The sequence below is a fragment of the Lycium barbarum genome, chromosome 11 (genome assembly GCF_019175385.1).
Source record: "Lycium barbarum isolate Lr01 chromosome 11, ASM1917538v2, whole genome shotgun sequence".
Classification (NCBI taxonomy): domain Eukaryota; kingdom Viridiplantae; phylum Streptophyta; class Magnoliopsida; order Solanales; family Solanaceae; genus Lycium; species Lycium barbarum.
Window position 1 is genome coordinate 64,049,971 of NC_083347.1, and position 19,135 is coordinate 64,069,105.

General features: G+C 39.8%; 1 pseudogene; it reads right to left on the bottom strand.

Annotated features, from left to right (window-relative positions):
* Window positions 1-5,311: 5,311 nt before the first annotated feature.
* On the bottom strand, window positions 5,312-5,409 carry LOC132620592 (small nucleolar RNA R71; annotated as a pseudogene).
* Window positions 5,410-19,135: the final 13,726 nt, after the last annotated feature.

The window sequence follows — 19,135 nt, forward strand, 5'->3', positions numbered from 1 at the left end:
TTTTCTCTACGTCTGTTTATGAATCACTCAAACGAGCCTTTCTAGCCCGCGGGGACTACTTTAGGACGACGGACGACCGCCCGTAGGGTCTTAGTAATAGATCATGTATGTGGATAGTTCATTCTCTCTCTGATTTGATCATTGCACTTGTCTTTGCATTGGCACACATGTTTGCAATATGGGTTCATGTGTATACTGCTTTCTGTAGCTTCTTTGCAGTGGAACATGTGTATGGACCTGTTCTAACCATCCTGTGTTGCTTGCTTTTTCAGACCTTTTACATTGTATAGAACCTCTTCTTTATCTCAACCACTGTCTTGTTTTGCTTAATTACCTTGTCAATTATGTCCTGTATCTAGACCTGGTTTCTTTTCATTGTAGGTTCACTTTGTCAATCATCAAAACTTCACACATGGCTTTACGCCAAAAAATTCCCCCTCTTTGATAATGACAAAACCTGTGCTCTTTACACCATGAACAACCTGTTCCAAACATCTCATAGCCCAGTATTTACATTAAGATAGAACCATGTTAACGTATGAGTCATAAAGTAAGTAAGCACAGTGATCATCGGAACCCTTTTGGCATCATTAAAAAGTTAACTCAGATTATGACCAGTAAATTTTAGTCGATATTGAACTCATAGCCACTGGGGCTATCGTATATATATAAGATTCTTTGCATTTACTCATTTAAGTCAAGAAACATTCATGTCACACAAATAAGGCACTGATTTGTAAGATATGCAATAGTTTTTATTATTAACTTCATTCAAGTCCCTTGAGTACAATCATACACAACAGATCATTGGAACTAGATTCTACGATTTTTACATGGATAAAATTAGAGAGAACCTAGTCACTCAAAAGTGAATGTGACCAATGCGAGGTTACAATCCAAGTCTTAGGTGATCCTAGATGGAAGGGGTAAAATGACTTTGGTTGGAAGGGGAGGATATCTCTTCATCGTCTATTTCCCCGTAATCGCCATTTGAATCAGTCTCTTCTCTTGGATAGATCTCCACCTTTTCCCCCAAGAGGACCCAATATCTTTTCGACCGATTTTGCACATGAGGATAAAGATCCGGACTGCTCTTCTTTCATAGATGGTGGAGGGTTCTAGTCTGTTTCAACCTTCCATACTTCCCCACGCACCTTTATGTCTCCATGCTACGTTTTCATAATAGTCCAATTTTATCAATTTGAGATGAGCTAGCTGTGTGAAACAACTCATTTTCCATAGGAGTTGGTGTATCACTTATCTTCTCCATATTCTTCCCTATTTTGGGATTTTTAATGTATTCCCTCTTTTTATGAGCTCCAACCTATTCTTTCTCCTTTTACCTTTTCAGTTGGTGTACATATTTGTATAATAGGGAAGGGTGGGTTAATAAGGGTGAAGTGAAGAGTATAATTTGATTTTGATGAATCAAGGGAGTGTGTGGAAGAGAGAGGTTGATCGGAACTTGACGAGGAATCAAGCATTTTTTTTCAATTTGGTTTTGTGGTGAGAGTGTAGTCGATGAGATTTATAGGAGTTGTGGCCAATTTATGTAGTGATGTCTGGTAGCTATAAAGTCTTTTAAGGAAGAGAGTGATTAGGCCTTAAAAAGATCATGAACCTATTACGGTATAGGACATAAAAATAAATGTACAAGACTAAGTAAAATATTTTTATTACTTGAAGAACCACACAGTCTAAGACAACCTTCCTAGCCAATTTTAAGGAACCTATGTGCAGCTTTAATCATTCCAAATACCAACATAATTCTTTCTTTTATAAGCCATTAGGGAAGACTTCTTTCATTTAGTCATCCACTAGGATTAATCTATCCCCCTTTTGGTGTGTCATGCCATCTTGAGCTAAGCTGGAACTCTAGCAGTATTGACATATATTTTAGTTTCCAAGGAAATAACATGCTAGACTCCTTAGTTTTGGTCATAATTAATGCTAAGAATAGTACAAAACCTGACCACAAGTTTTTGCCTTTATCAATGTGCCCTCCGATTTTTCTTCCTTTATGATCCTGAGTTTTAGCCCTTATTCTTAGGAGTGGACAATACCCGTTCCAATTGACCATTTTCTTTTATTTTGAGGAAAATGTTCCTGAACCTATTTGATGGACGCATGAGTAATGGCAATTTAGTTTATCCTCCATATTGCTCTTGTGGGCAATTGCTTTCTCCCTTATTCTAGCTTTTGCCCTTCAGATAATCTCCTTATTTGGAGCTTGTTCCCTATTGGTATGACTCATCCTAAGACTTTCATCTTTGACTTTCACTTGAAGTCCTGCTAAGAATGTTTTGCTGGTCTTTTAGTGGTGAATCGAGTTCATCTACTTGTTTCATCCCAGGTTACCCCCGTCTAATTGCCTTCTAGTTTAGGAGGACTAACTGAACTTCTTTTGCAGCATTCTTCTTTTCTCTATTTTGAGAGTGAGCAGAATTAATCATGTGATTCATTTTCTGACTTGAGCAAGCACTATTCATATATCATTATAGCTTGCTCTTCTGCTTCTCTTACCTGTAATAACAATCAAGGGTTAGTTTTAGGCACACAGGAAAGCTTGGGTCCTTTTCCTTTAACCATCAGATGGATCAGCTCTTTCTTTGTCCATCCAGGTAGAGCCCAAGTGAACTTGTTTCCAACACCAGTTGCACCCTTCTTGATTGACTTGGTGCTTCCAGTTGCAATCTTCAAATTTCTCTCCTTGTGGCTTATAATGTCCCAACTTCCCACATAGAGTGCACAATTTTTCTCTTGAAGATTCTTGTTTTGCAATTCTATCAAATCCCAGTCTAGTAGTTATATTATGCGTTTGACTGGTTAGACTTGAGCGCAATTGAGAAGCTTGAGTCCACTGTTGTTTCCTTTCAAGATCAAGTTTTATTTTAAGCAGCTTTGCTCTGAGATCTCTAGTATTTCCTTCTACAGATGTAGCTCCCTTTTTACTCTTTGATGTGCAAACTCAACCTCACGTGGCTCACTACTCGGCCCACATTCTTTTGGTTTAATAGTCAACTTAAGAACTTCGGATTAAAGAGCCAGGACTGATAAACCAAGTTGAGCAACCTATTCGTTCAACAGTGAATTCTCCCTTTCAATTTGGTCTTTAGAGGCTTCGCAATTCAACAGTTACCCATATTCTACCTTTTTTAGAGGACGAATTAAGCTAAATACACCTAACTAATCATTATTCTTGCATTACGAGCTAATACGTATGTGTTTGATGCAATCAGGCAATTTTGGAGAAATGTGCGGCGATTAGGGCGAAAATGAAAATTGCAAGCAAAAATCGTCTAAGTGTCAAAATGAAGAGACACCTCGCCAATCTCAGGCCAAAGCGAGCCACTGGCACGCCCTAGACCTCGCTCAGCGAGGAGGAGCATGGAATTTTCCGAAGATGGAAGAAATTGGTTAAGTGCAAAGTTGACATCTGACCTCGCCGAGCGTGGCTCAAGGTGAGGCACAGTCGAGTTTTAAGCCTCGCTCAGCGAGAGTGGTGTCCAAAAGTGCAGAAGTTGGAGAAATTTTCCAAGTGTGAAATTGAAGAGTGACCTCGCCGAGCGTGGCTCAAGGCGAGGCATAGGCAAATTTTGGACCTCGCTCAGTTAGCATGGGCTTCAAAAATGCAAGAGTCCAGATTTTTTTCTAAGTGTAAAACGAGAGGGGGACCTCACCGAGCGTGGCTCAAAGCGAGGCCCTGGCAAGTTTTAGGGGTCGCTCAGCGACCTCCCTTGAAGAAAGGATACTCATGCTAATTGTTAGACCCGTTTTTGGTGGGCTTCATAGGGTTATTTCTCAACACTATAAATAGCACCCTTGGTCGTTTTTTGAGGGATATCACATATTATTTTGAAGAGAGCAAGCAGTAAGACTTATCATTGTAGGGTTTGAACTTTTATCTTCTTAAATTCATCTTTTCTTCATTCGAACATGAAATTCAATTATTTTAATCCGACTATGAGCGGCTAAGCTCCCTTGTTCTAGGATTATGGCCAAAGTATGATTGTTTTCGTATGAACTTGAGTTGACATTTATCCTATGTATCATATGAGTTATTTGATTATTCTTGTGCACGACTATTTTACTGCTTCGTGACCAGTAGGATAAATATTTGATTCTTAGATTTAACTCGAGAGTATACTAAGTTAGAACGAAGACTGAGTAGAGTAGGATCCTAACCCTGGGCATCGTGGAGATATACCTAGTTTTCCCTAATTGGTTTATATACAGGAATTATGAATGCGTTTTTATGAATGTTCCTAAACATGGAGATATAGGCGTGAAAGTAATAGGAATAGGTGACTAGAGAACTCGAGAGATTCGTAGTCATAAAATTAACCCTGTCAATCAGTAACTGGATAAGGAATAAGAGTCAATGATAGCGCATGCATAACATGAATACGATAGTGCCGTAACCCTAGAATGTCTTCTCTCTGTGATAAACACAATCTATAACCACGGTTGTTACAACTTGTTCACATAAGTAGTATTTATTTACTTTTTGCTATATTTAGTAATCTAAACAAACATCCTTTTATTTACTTGCATAATTAGTGGCGATAGTATATTTTCGTAGAACCGTTGATCATAAGTCTTTGTGGATACGATAACCGACATCAAAAGTCACTATATTACTTGGCGACCCCGTATACTTGCATGTGTGTTTTGGCGCCGCTGCCGGGGACTTAGAAATCAACTGTTTTACAAGTATAAACTATTTCTGCTTTAGTTATCCAAGTATTAACATCTTGATCTTAGATGCTATTTGATTGCAGGTACTCTAATCGAATGCAAAGGAGTGCGAGTCAAAACAATCTTGAGGAATTCCATCCTGAACCTGAACGTACTTTCAACTGGCGCAGGAGAGATTTGAACTTATTGTAGAATCCACAGGCTCTAGTTGAATTACCTTTGGTCATGGAAAATAATCGACCAGCGAAAGTGAGAGAGGCTGCAGTGCCTCATGTGGCGGATGTCACTTCAAGCATTGTCAAGCCCACCATAGAAGGGCACTTTGAACTGAAGTGTCCTATGATTCAGCTACTTCACTCTAGTGGGCAATTCATGGGAATGTCAGACGAGGATCCTTAGCGTCACATCCATACTTTTCTGCAGATTGCCGATACCTTTTCTACTGGAAGGGTCACTAAAGAATTTGTGCGACTGACACTGTTCCCCTTCTCTCTATTGGGGAATGCAAGTAACTGGTTATTAGCAGAGCCCACCAACTCTATCACTACGTGGGATGACTTGGTGACGAAATTCTTGACAAGGTTCTTTCCACCAGCAAAGACCGCTCGCCTCCAAAGGAAGATCATGTCATTCAGGCAAAAAAATGGAGAAAATTTGTATCAAGCATGGGAGAGGTTCAAGGGTCTTCTCAGAGATTGTCCTCACCACCATCAGACGAATAAAGTTCTGGCACACACATTTATTGAGAGTCTGGATGCCTAACATAAGTCATCACTAGACACTACTGTAGGAGGGCATTCCCTTAATCTGAGCTATGAAGAATTATTCATATTATTGAACAGGTTTACTCAGAGCACTCAAGACTGGAAAGATGACACAACCAGTATTTCAGCTAAGAAGGCACCTGGTGTTTTTGAAGTGGATAATTTTACGGTACTATCAGCACAGATTGAGGCCATGCGCACTGAAATTAAGAAGTTAACTGCGGCGCAAGCTCAACCACAGGTGCAAGCAGTGTAGGAAGCCAACATTTTTTGTGAAGTCTGCAGAGAAGGTCATACGAGCCATATGTGTCTCGCGAATCCAGCATCGATATACTTTATGGGTAATGCAGGAAGGAGGCAAGGTAGTAATAACCAGTATGGTAATACGTACAACTCCAACAGGAGAAATCATCCAAACTTCGGTCGGGGAGGTAACTAGGGTAATCAAAAACAGAATTATCAGCCACCATAAGTACCTCAGGCTCCAGCACCCATTACCCAAGCTCCCACAAATAACATGGAAGAGATGATGAAAAAGATCATCGGTGATATGCAAAAGATGATGCTAGACCAGCAAAATTTGATAGTGGATAATCAGAACCGCGACTTGGCGGTGCAAAACTTAGAGAGACAGATAGGTCATATAGCTGGTGCTCAGACCACCAGACCACCAGGGGGACTTCCAAGTGACACTGATCCAAATCCGAAACCATATGCAACAATGTCTCTCCGAAACGGGAGGTAACTAGAGGAATTGGTGCCCAAGAAAGTGATTCCGACAGAAGCAGCTACTGAAGATGAGGTTATTGAGATAGAGAGAGTGGCGAAGACACCGGTGGTAAAGCAGCCACAACCAGTGGTTGCCAAACCACCACCTTCGTTCCCTCAAAGGTTGGCAAAAATAAAGGAAGAGGGCACATACAAAAAGTTTCTTGATTTACTGAAGCAGGTACATGTGAATGTTCCTTTAGTGGACATGCTGCAAGGGATCCCGAAATATGCCAAGTACATTAAGGACATCGTGGAAAATAAAAGTCATTTCACAGAGTATGCTACAGTTGCACTTACTCGAGTGCACTTCCCGTATTTAAAATAAATTGCCTATAAAGTTAAAGGATCCAGGCAGTTTCACTATCGAAATCACAATTGGAAAGCAGGTCATTTCACGTGCACTATGTGATCTGGGGGATAATATCAACTTGATGCCATCGTCTATGTTCAGAAAACTAGGGTTGGGAAACCCGAGACCTACTACTATTGTTCTGCTGCTGGCAGATAGATCTTTAGCCAGGCCCGAGGGTATTATTAAAGATGTCCTTGTGCAAGTTTGGTCTCTCATATTTTCGGCAGATTTTGTCATCTTGGATTTCGAGCCAGATCTGGAAGTCCCATTTATTTTGGGGCATCCATATTTTGCCACAGAAAGAGCATTGATCGATGTAGCAGCAGGGCAGCTAACTATGACGGTACACTATAAAGTTGAAGTATTTAATGTGTACAAAGCCCTCAAGTTGCCTGCAATCTATGAGGAGCTTTCTGCTATAACTGTGATGAATGACGACACTAGGAGACCCCTCATTATTTCTCATGACCCGTTGGAGAGAGCGCTAGTAGGTGAAGATATTTTTGGAGATACAGAAGCTGTTGAGATGATGCAGATTCTTGACCTGGCAGGCATTTACATTGGAAAGGGGGATTTTGAGCCGCTCGACAGAAAAATTGGGCCACCGCCCAAGTTGTCAATAGAGGAGCCCTCGAAATTAGAGTTAAAACCTTTACATGCATCTCAAATATGCGTTTTTGGGCGAAGCAGAACTCACTGATGAAGAAGTAACGATTTCTCTGGACGTTCTGAAAAATAAAAAGAAAGCGCTAGGTTGGCAGATCTCAGATATTCAGGGAATCAGTCCAGCATTCTGCATGCATAAGATATTTATGGAGGAAGATTACAAGCCGAGTATACAGCACCAGAGACGTTTGAATCCACTGATGAAGGAAGTAGTTAAGAAAGAGGTGATCAAGTGGTTAGATTCAGGCATCATCTACCCCATTTCAGACAGCAAGTGGCTGAGCCCTGTATAGTGTGTCCCATGGCAATAATACAACACCACATTCATCCACATATAATGCTTCTCCAATATTCTTAATACCATTTATAACAAGATTATGCTCATAATATTTCAAGAGTCATGATTCATGCCAAACTATTATTCAAGAACACCATTCTTTCATAATTGAGCTCCATATTCTACCTCCTTCCATAATCTAAGTCTTTCAACCCCTCAATATTCTAAATAACATGGAATGATCATAAAACTCACCTTTGATTGTGAAGGAACGGGTTTTGGATAGAAATGCTTCACTTGGTAGAAAACCCTAGCTTCAACTTCCAAGAGATTCTTGACTTCCCACAACCCTAGAGAACTCCCTTGCACTTGATTTCCTTGAATTGGTGATATTGATCTTTGATTTGCTTTGGATTCTTGTAAAAGAAGTGTGTGGAATATTCTAGAGAGTTGGAGAGAAGTGGAGAAGTTAGAAGAATGAAATTTTAGAAGTGGGAACACATTTATATACTTGGAAAAATGTTCAACCCGTCGGGTGTTATACGGACCCTTATACGGTCCGTATAAGTGACCGTATTTCACCATCAGAGATTTTGCTTTCCTGTTGGGGGTTATACGGACCCTTATATGGACCGTATTGTTATACGGACCATATAAGTGGTCGTATAACTCCAATTTTTCGAAGTTCATCTTGTCGTTTCGTTTGATCTCCAATCCTTATGAAAACTTCTTAGCACTTGTTTAACACTTCATTAGCAATCTAAGGAGCATTATAAAGCTTCCTCAAGACATTATTAAATCCACATTAGCTCGGTACTTTACAAACCCTTCTTCAAAACACGACTTATGCTTGACATTCTTCAACGAATTTTCTTCTCTTGCCTCAAACGTCTTTGGAATCTTAATTAGAACCGTTAAGTACTACTTCTTACTTGTAGAAACATCATATACTTCTTATCCCACATTAGTCTATGTACTGAGCAACAACATGAAATTTTCCGAGGTGTAACAGTTGAATTGGAGGATAAGGCATACTGGGCAATCAAAAAGCTTAACGTTGACATGGAGCTTTCGGGAAAGAAGCAGATTTTGTAGTTGCATGAACTTGATGAATTTCGACTGCAAGCATACGAGAATTCCAAATTGTATAAGGAGAAGACCAAGAGATGGCATGACAGGCATATCCAGCAGCGGTCTTTTGAGCCTGGCCAGTTGGTCTTGTTGTTTAACTCAAGGCTCAAGTTGTTCCCTGGCAAGCTGAGATCCAAATGGTCAGGTCCTTTTGAAGTGGTAAGTGTGACAAAGCATGGAGCTGTGGAGTTGCGTAAGCCAGAGACTGAGGAAACTTTCTTGGTTAATGGGTAGAGGGTGAAGCATTATTGGGCTGAGGATGTGGACAGACACAAGACCTCAGTGGATCTTTCGAATGAGTAAGCGTAGGAACTGCGTCGGGCCACGATGTTAACTAAGGCACTTATCGGGAGGCAACCTGAGTTTGTAGTGTAATTAATATGTATAAGAAGAAAAAAAATAAAAAATAAAAAGAAAAAAAAGAAAAGAAGAAAAAAGAGTCGTGCCACGACCTAAACTATGGCGCTGGTTGGGAGACAACCCAACATTTTATTGCTTTCATAGTTAGGATTTTAATTCATGCTAACGGGCAGTGTTGAAGTGGTGTTTTGTAGGCAAAATGGTGGAAATGGGCGAAACAGCGAAACGTGAACAAATGGGGCAAAAAAAAATTTTATGGCAAAAGGTGACCAGGTACCTCGCTGAGCGTGGCTCAAAGCGAGGGCTTGCTCGGTGAGAAGGTGAGTCAAAAAGCAAAAAATGTTAAAAAAAATTCTAAGGCAAAAATTGAACAGAGCCCTCACCGAGCACGGGCCAAGGCTTGATCACTTCTCGCCTTGAGCCTTGCTCAGCGAGGTGGGTATATATATATAAAAAAAAAGGGTCGAGCCGACTCGACCCACCCAAATTTCAGAAGTAATAAAAAACCCTCCCCCCCCCCCCCCCTTTTTTTTTTACTCTTTCAACCATACCCCCATTCCCCTAAATCCTTCACCACAACAAACTTTAATCTCTATTCTAGGTTGTTGCCTTCCACAATCTTGTAAGTTTTTCTTGTGCTTTCTTTTTTTCTTTATCTTTCTGAATCATGGTATGTGTTCATCCCATTCCCCCCCCCCCCCCCCAATTACATTAAATGATGACATTGCTTCTAAATTAACGCATGTGTTCTAAAAGCATGAAAAATAGAAGCTTTTCAGTTATGTTAATTGTGGAAGTTGATAATGTGAAATTTTGATAATGGAGAATGTGGATTTTGAAATTGTGATAATGATTGGAGCTTAGATGTTGCTTAGTGCTTGAATACTATGTCAAAAATTTTGTTGTTCATCACCCTTTGACTATTAAATAGGCTGTTCCACAAACAATGTGTCCTAAGTGTTATGAAATGCCCCAAAGTATAGTCATGGGCAAAATGGTCCCAACGACAAATGGATGACAACCGTCTTGAGGGAACATTAGTCGTAGGATGTTAGGTTGTGTGAACCTCACGAATGTGCAAAAAATTAAGTGTGGGGTGGTTGCTATGAAACCTTTGAAATTGGGTGTCGCTAGCCGCGTCGATAAAAATGTTGACAAACAAATTTCATGGGAAGTCTGAGTACCGTTCACGTGACTAGTTGACACCCCCGCTAGCGAACTAAGTGTGGGGTCGTTCTGACACCCAATTGGCTTAGTTAGTTAGCCACTTCTGATACTATACTAATGTTGTAATTTGGTTGACATAGGCGCTTAAAGTATGGGAAAACCAAAGCAAAAAGGAGGTACCGGAAAGGACAAGGCCACTGATAATCCCACTAGGAAAAGAGCTCGTACTAGCCAATCTTTTAAGGGCCAGCCTTCACATAGCCCTAGCTCTATACTGGTTGCGAATGAAAGTGGCCAACCGTACCAAGCTGACCAATCTCAAAGGCAACAACAAAAGAGAGTGAAAAGAAAATATGGGTTGTACGGGGTGCATTATTACGGGCGTGAGTGGTACAAAAAGTTCAAATACATGAAATTCCTACTTGAGACACCTGTTCAGGAAGCTAGCCTCAAAGCACAACATTTTGACATCTGGGCTCGTATTTATGAGTTGGGCTTGCAGTTTGTCTTTCAAGACCCAGGTATATGTAACATGCATTTAGTGCGCGAGGTGTATGCTAATTGGATTGTTGATGATGAGGATGAAATTTGTGTTCGAGGTGTGGTAGTGCCTTTTACTGATTACTACATATGTGATTTTTTGGGGACCCCGAGGGGTGTTGACAAGGATGTTTTTGAGCAGTTGGTTCTTCGGCCTCCTTATTGACAAATAAGGCATACTCTATGTGGACCCCAGTCAAATGCTAGGTGGTTCGCAGGTCTAATAATAATGCACATAAACTTTTTCCCCTTGCCCACATGACACAAAAGGCAAGGGTGTGGCTCCAAATTGTATGTGCGAGGATTATGCTGGTTGGCCACTATTCTGATGTGAGTAGAGAGAGGATCGGCATGGTATATGCTTTGATGACGGGTCAGCGAATTAATATGGGGGAGATACTAAAGAGAAACATGAAAAAAGTTCGCAAAGGATATGAAGCCCGCAGGTTTTTATTTGGCAGTACCCTCACTCATATTTGTCGTCAGGAGGATGTGGAGGAGGAGGCTCAAGATGGTAAGGTGCTAGTGATAGGACCAACTATTTATGTGACCCGGGGAAAAAACCCGGATGATATTCATAGGCAGACTCTGACAGCTCCTCAGCGTCATGCTAGAGATGATTCCATCATGGCCAACATGTATGCACTCCAGCGCCTTCAGTTGACACTTGGCCCACACGCTGCTACAGCTGAGAAACTAGCCTATGTTGATGAGCGATTTTCGCTCAATGCACACGCCAGGGTGTTATGCAAGTTTGGGGAGGAGTATGAGGAGCCCTTATGATAGCATCCATGGTAGCTCAGAATTATTGAAGGACGTGGATGAAGATTTGGAAGTTCCAAGAGGACCCATGACAAGATCTCAAACGAGGAAATTGCAAGACAAGCTTAATGGGCTGCAATCAACAATTCAAAAGTGTCTTGTGATGGAAGAAGAGCTCCAGCCCAATTCAGATTTTTTCCTCAAGTCTTACACTTATTTGGAGGCCCAAATTAAAGTCCAAAGTGAGATGGAATGAGGCCCAAATCAGCCCCAAAAGAAGAAGTTTCCAGCAGCCCAAAATTAGCCCAAATATTAGTTTCTAGAATAAATATTTAATTGTTGTTTTTATCTATGTTGACTTGCATTGGTCCAAGTATGGGTAGTCTTCTAGGTTGTTTTAATCTATGTTGACTGCCTTGGTCCAAGTGTGGGAAGTCATCTATGCTTCTAGGGAAGATAATTCCCATTTATTTCTATTTTGACTAGCTCCTTCTTACAACTATATAAAGGGGTGATTGTCATTCATTGTAAATCAGATTTTGAAGAATATATTATATTGAGAGTTCTTTTGAACCTTTGTGAAATTACTTTAGGATTTATCTTTCAACCTAACTAGTTCTTAGTTCAAGGTAGTAAGATAATTTCTTCTTTGATATCTTTGATTTCTTTTTGGTATTCTTTCGAAGGCGATTAGTTCAAAATACTAATTGTTGTCCTAAGTTACTCATAAAGCGGTCGGGATCCGAATCTACTGTTTTTGATTTGTTATCTCAAGTAAAGGCGTTAGATTTCTTCCTATAAATCTATACGTTGTTACTTGGATCTTGTCAAGACTTTAGAACTAACGTTCTTGGAAATTCGTGGATTGTTCCTTCGAATTTCACATATCTTTTATTTTCTAGTTTTTAGATTCTTTTCTATATTTGCTTCCGCACTTCTTATATTTTAATTATAAATTTGGGATCTCCCTAACCTTGTTGTTATCACCTTAGATGACGATATACCTACTCCCGAGCCAGAGCAAGATGTTATATCCCGTATTTTGCACATTCGGATATTTCAAGGTAGTCGTGGTAAGTTAAGGGTAAGACTATTTTCCAAAATTATTTCAATGTATGAGTTGTTTATTAGTATGGAAATATTGAGAAATTGCTAAGGGTAAAAAGGAAAATTCACAAGATGGTTCATGGTAATATTGAGGAAGGCTAGGGGCAAAAAGGGAATTTCACAAAAAAAATATCTTGAAGGTTCATGAAAGGGCCCTTGGCCGTATGGAGTGTGGTGTGTGGGTCCCACCCATGGCCATGTGTCCATATTTTTACTTGAAGGGCCTAAGTATATATATGGAAAGTGATGACTAAATAAGGGCAATTCATCATTTTCACTCTAGAACCTTAGAGAAAAAAAAAAAAAAAAAAAAAAAAAGGCATTCGGCCATGGCTCCAAAAATTGAGCCATGGAAAATTGATCAAGAAAAAATATTTTCTCCTAGTATTCCAACTAATTTGAAGGCCCTAATTAACATGGAGTGGTTGTTGGAGCAATAAAACCATTCATTCTTGTAAGGCACAACTCTAGCCAAGTTGAAGAGCTAAGTGGAAAAGGTAAGGTTTGATCCTCTTTTATATGTTGTGGATGGTTTGTATATGTTGTAGAGTGAGGAAATGAATGAAATTCATGAAAGTAGGTGTGTGTAAGTTGTGGCCGAACATAGAGAGTATGTTGATAAGATGTGATGAAGTGATTTTATTTAGTATTTTGATTGTTGTGGTTGTGAATTCCATGATGAAAATGAAGGTTGGATGAATTGAAATGAAGTTGTAATCGTTGAGAAATTATTGGAGGAATTAATGTGATTCTAATATGGTTTCTTGTAATTATAAGAATAATGTTGTTAGTGTGTGAATTATTGGTATAGTTCATGAATTGAAGGAACGAAATGTGTTGTCATTGTTCTTGTTGAATTTGGAAGGTTTCGGGTGAAGTAATATGTTGATTGGGTTGTTTGGAATATTATGTGAATTGTTTAAAGTATTCTTGAACCATGTTAGAATGATTTCAGATTAATACTTGAATGTGGGATCATTGGTGTTAACTTGACTATATGTGATTGAATTGGATATAAATGAAAGGTCGTTGAATTGTGTGACAAGGGTTGTTAATGTTAGAATATATTTTTGATTGATTGTTGAAGTTGTTAGTATGATTGTTGGTATTGTTGTTGATAATTTGGCCGAGTTGAATTCTCGGATTGTTGTGGATAAATTGGCCGAGTTAGATCCTCGGGGATGGTAAATGCTGCCGAAATTTCGGCAGATTATAAATGAATTCATTTGAAGGACTAAGACAAGTATACGATGATGAATCTAATGATTATGTGAATCTTCTTGAATGTAGACTAGCAAGCTTGGACGAATAAGCGTAGCTAATAGGACGTGGAGCAGGTATTTAAGGCTTGCCCTTTCTTTCTTTTGGCATGATCCTTATGAAACGAGCAGATGACGTATATGTATGATTTCAAAGAAATTCCTATTCTTAGAGCCACTAGGATGGCTAATATTCTTGACTTCCATAAGCTATTTCATATGGTTTTGATGCGTATCTATGATGTCCGAAGATCTATTTGATATGTTTCCGAATGGCATTCAAGAGATAATTGATATGACTAATGTCTTGATTTTCAAATGATAGCACGTTTGATTATTCCATTGAGTCTTTGATATATTTTGATACGTACATATGGTTCCAAAGGCTCTATTTGATTTGATCCATAACGATATTCGAAAGGTACCTAACATGATTATTGCTTTGATTTTCCAAAAATAGCTTCTGAAACGTTCGTAGATTGTTCTGTACTTAAAACGCCCATAACTTCCTTATACTAAGTCGGATTGACCCGAAACTTGTTTCTGAGCCTTCAGGTGTCGGTAAGTATACTTGTCTATCGAGTCTTGATTTATGTGCATATTCTGTTCGTGCAAGCCTCAGTATGTCCTTTACTGAGCTCGGGCCAGGATACGTTCTCGTGCGTACTCCACTGCATTGTTCACCGAGTCCCTCTCACTTGCGGGCCACACGTTATATGTATATGTATATGATGATGTGATGATACGGGGATGGCGGCCAGGATGGCATATGATGACTTCATTCACCGAGACTCGCAATAGAGGGCCGGGACACGTTATGTATATATGGTATATGATGTTAACATGCATGATTCTTTCTACTGAGTCCCTCAATAGAGGGCCGGGACACGTTATATGTACACATGATATATGATGTTGACATGCATGACCTTATCCACCGAGTCCCTCACTTGAGGGCCGGGACACGTTACCCATATATGATATATGATGTGGACATGTATGACTCTATCCACCGAGTCCCTCATTGGAGAGCCGGGACACGTTATCTATATATACGATATATGATGTGGATATGCATGATTTTCATTTAAAAAGGGCAAGTGCTTTGATGTTTTAAAAGGTCATACTTGATTCTGGTAAATCTCTGTTTCAGTTATGATCCTCTTTTCTGTATTCCATGCCTTACATGCTCAGTACATATTCTGTACTGACCCCCTTTCTTCGGGGGCTGCGTTTCATGCCACGCAGGTACACCCAGATGAATAGAAGACTTGCTAGAAGGTGTTCTAGCGGAAATGGCAAGCTCCATTTGCTCCTGGAGTGTTGCCGAGTCAGAGTATATGTGCTATGATTTCTGATTTATGTTAGAGACTTTGCAGACAGAGTCGTGGGTATAGAATGTCAGTTTTTAAGCTGCTCCATCAGCGGATGTGTCATTCTGTGTTATGTGATAAGTTCCATATGATTACAGATTTTGTCTGAATTGAGAACACGAAAAAGAATATTTCTGAAAGCTCTCATTATGTATTTCATTTTATTTGATTTAAGAGTTCAAAGAGAGTGTAATAAGAGTCAGCGGGTTCGCTCGGCTCCGAATATGGGGTCGGGTGCCCATCACACCCTGGTATGATTAGGGTGTGACAAAGTGGTATCAGAGCAGGTCGTTCTAGGGATTGTCTGCAAAGTCGTGTCCAATAGAGTCCTGTTTATGGTGTGAAGCCGGCCACATTTATAAACAAGAGGCTACAGGGCATTTAGGGATCGTTGACCTTCTTTCTGTCTTAGATCGTGCGATAGAGCCAAGTCATAGGAAAATGAAATTCCTTATATAAGCCTTACATACGACGGAAAGAGGTGAATGATGATATGGAAAGTCATAAGAGTAAGTCTTGATATATTTGTTCTGTTACCTGAAACTGGGGGCACTGGATGACTGGAATGTGTCATATAGCCGTGTGTTCTGTGAGGTATTGTCGATATTTGCTGCGTATAGATTCTGAATAGTAAGAATGGTAAAAGAGACTCGGTCAGAATGTTTCAAAATCAGGTCATTTAACTAGGGACACCTAACAGGAAGAAGCGTGGAGAGGAAATATCGTAAAAATACAATAAATGTGATGTGATATTTTAGAGGAGCTATGGATTTGGCATGACATGAAGAATAATGGCGAGAAGGACGATTAGCAGTCCGAAGGATTGCAATGGATAACATTCGAGGCTTAGTAGAAATAAGGTCTGTTAGAGGATTCAGAGAAAGTCGACAATTAGTTTGCTGTAGATTATTATGTAAGGATGGTGAGTGGAAATCCGAACAGACTGATATCCGAAGTATGCATAAGTAACGGCGACGAAGGCATATTCGTTACCATCGGGAATCTAGGAATCTGGGACGAAGGGTAGTTATACACATAAGTGAAAGGTGAATATTAAGGACGGGAAAGGGTAAAATAGTAATTATAAAGGAGAAAGACGTGTTACGGGAATGTCTCGGAATTTGTAAGACTTTGACTTGCTCCGGATCATGTGATGAAGGTCATGCGGAGAAGTGGACGCGATTATATCAGCATTAAGGCACCGGATTCCATCGAAGTTTCGAGGTTAAGCGTGCTAAGGTGAGAAAAATCTTAGGATGGGTGACCCCCTGGGAAGTGTGCAAGAAATTCTATAAATCCAGACATAAGAGGCAAATGGAAAGCTAGAGTGGCCTAAGGGAAACTAGATTATACGAAATGACTGGAAACCATAAGAGGACGCGTAGGACGAGGCAGACTAGACTGGTGGGGAGACAGAAAGTGCGTCACAGCTCTGGAATTTTGATAGGTTTGAATAGCGTTTGGAAGTATTTTGTGGGCTAGTTGATAGTAATTATATATATATGAATGCATATGATATCTCATATGTGATTGTATCGGTGGACATGCGAGTCCCAGCAACTGGCGCTACGGTAAAGAAGGCATTAATCAAGTAAGGGTACCGAAGTTCGAGTGACAGCAAAAATAAATGGTACAAGTGTTACAAGGTAAGCTGCTATTATTTTTACTACAGGTTAAGATTGGAAATCTTTAACCGTAGGAGTAAGGAGGATACCTTAACGAGTTAGCGATAGGAACCCGATTACGCATTGAGAAAAGAATAAGGATGATGGGTTAACACTGTGAATTGGGAAATTATTGGTATGGGGCGAGAATTCATGTGAGTCTGAAAGATTTGATCTTAGAGGAAATGGAACGAAATGCAAGGGATGTGCATGGAAGACCGCTCGGTCGTAGTATCGTGAATATAGTTAAAGGTTCGATGAGTGAGGATAGAGGAAGTATAACCTGTAAGGATTCTGTGCTAAGAGCAAGATAGCAGGACGCTCGAGACAACATAGACGCACAACTGCAACGCAAAGGCGTAGTTAAGGAAAATTACGAGTAAGTGAGCTAAATGGGTGAAAGGGACTAATAGTGGATAGGAAGATATGGGAATATTGACAAGAATGATGATATAGGCGCAAAATGAAAGGAAAACTTATGGTAAGAAGTTTCGATATGTTATGCACAGAGTTGGAAAGAAAGATAAGGAGTAAGGTATAAACTAAACGAAGACTTCACAAAAGGACTGTTGGCGTATAAGGAGTCCCTTAAAAAAGGGGGGAGAATATATTATATCAGACTCTAAAGGAATCGCAACACTTTCAGGCTCCAAAGGAGGAAAACTTATTAGCTCGAGGCCAGAGTTCAAAACATATCGGCATATCAAGAGGATACATGAAAGAAGTAGAAACGAGTTGACAATGAATGTACCGTGAGGCCGGCATGAAGGGAAAGGATGGAAGACACCTTAAGAGAATGCTTCATGCCAACATGAATTATGATATGTTTACGCCATGATTTGAATCCCTCGTATTGGGCAAATGGGCGCCATACCTAAGTACGTAGCGACATGTTTTAAAGAGTAATAAAAAGAGCAGGAAAGGTCTACCAACTAAATTCACAAAGGATAATGGAGGGGATGACAATGACTATTATAATAAAAGTACCAATGATTGGTAGTTTGGAAATTTTTGAAAGAAAGAAAGAACGCAGTGCCTATGAATGAAATAAAAAGTTCATCGGATACTAGAAAATAGTTCATGGACCATTAATTATACGGAGCATGAGAATATATGCTATGAACTTAAATGAATCATCGATGTGAAGCGATGCTCGATCATATTTGTAAGGAATCCACACCGGAGAGCCAACAAGAAATAACGATGGATGAAATGAGCGCCAATACAAAGAAATCAAAGACAAGTATACTTGTGTCGAGAAATGTGAGGAAGGAAGTAAAGAAAAAGTTGTAGTAAGAACTCAAAGATGTTACGAACTAAGAAGTTAAGTGAACTCGGACCATAAGTTACCATAAGTGCAACTGGACTGTGAAGGATAACAAATGGTAAAGAAACATTATGTAACAAAGACATAAAGATTTTTGGATAAATATTTAGAATGAAAAATTAAAGGGATAGTGACAAAGACATAAAGAAACAGGGGCCGAAGAAAAGAGAACACCAAAGGCCGATGGATACTTATAGCATGGTAAGCGGGTCTGCAATACCGTAGATAAAATGAGGGCAAGGAACAGCCTGTGGCCATGTTGGATCGTCAAGTAAAGATTGCGTACCAAAGACATGACTTCTACTAAGGCATTGTGACGAAACAGTAACAGAGAAGAGATGACCTGGGAAGGAAAAGGATAATGAGTTGGTGCAGTGGATTAGAAAACCCATGACACAGAATAAGGGCTCATGTAGAGACCGAGGAGTTCGATTATAAGGAAAATAGGGTAAAAGGTAAGGAATGGGTATGAAGAAAAGGACAACTATAAGAGGGACCCCCCTCCCCCGAAGTGTTATGAGACCCCATAAGATCAGTTGAACATTCGAGGATGAATGTTGTAAAGGGGGGCAGGATGTTATATCCCGTATTTTGCACATTCGGATATTTCAAGGTAGTCGTGGTAAGTTAAGGGTAAGACTATTTTCCAAAATTATTTCAATGTATGAGTTGTTTATTAGTATGGAAATATTGAGAAATTGCTAAGGGTAAAAAGGAAAATTCACAAGATGGTTCATGGTAATATTGAGGAAGGCTAGGGGCAAAAAGGGAATTTCACAAAAAAAATTCTTGAAGGTTCATGAAAGGGCCCTTGGCCGTATGGAGTGTGGTGTGTGGGTCCCACCCATGGCCATGTGTCCATATTTTTACTTGAAGGGCCTAAGTATATATATGGAAAGTGATGACTAAATAAGGGC